A 635-nucleotide genomic window follows, 5' to 3' on the forward strand; every position below is an offset into this window, starting at 1 on the left:
CATTGTCAATTACTTTGTATTTATTTTAGCGAGATCTGTTTTCCTTGAAAGCGACCAATCCAAAATAGGCATTATCATGACCAAATTGACCAGGTCGTATCCATTGACTTGGACCTTAGAAATTTGAAGACGGCCCATTTTTGCTTGTGTTTGTTGGGCCTTTTGTGTAAACACAATGAGAGTTGTAATTTTTTTTTTTGAGATAATAATAAAAATTATCATTAGTTTTATTATAATTCTTATATTTCTTAAAAGATATTTTAATTTTTTTATTTTAAGTTATGAAAGGGGTGGAGGTGATGAACTTTTCCCGAGCTGATCGATATTGATTATGCTATGCTTATATTATATTTTATATTTTCTTGTCCATTTCAAAATTCGACAGAGTCTTCCTAGTTTTAATCCATTTTTTAAAAAACTAGTTTTCTTGTGTGTGCTATAATTAAGGACTATTTTTCAAGCCATAAATCTGCATTTTATTGCACTAGGCTTCTAAATAGATAAAATACATGGGAAGTCATGATATGCTAAAATTTGTGTCAAGACATAAAGGCCGGCTCAAAAAGTTATGTGAGAGCCTTGCAAGAAAGTAATCAAATTTAAGATGAAGTTAAAAAGTCCTTTTCGAGGCTGCC

General features: G+C 30.6%; 1 non-coding gene across 1 annotated transcript; it reads left to right on the plus strand.

Moving 5' to 3' along the window:
* Positions 1 to 290: 290 nt before the first annotated feature.
* LOC132802736 (small nucleolar RNA Z103) lies at positions 291 to 370 on the plus strand. The gene has a single exon (XR_009637841.1). It is a non-coding gene; the product is annotated as a small nucleolar RNA Z103 (small nucleolar RNA).
* Positions 371 to 635: the final 265 nt, after the last annotated feature.

Source organism: Ziziphus jujuba, chromosome 2 (assembly GCF_031755915.1).
Source record: "Ziziphus jujuba cultivar Dongzao chromosome 2, ASM3175591v1".
NCBI lineage: Eukaryota > Viridiplantae > Streptophyta > Magnoliopsida > Rosales > Rhamnaceae > Ziziphus > Ziziphus jujuba.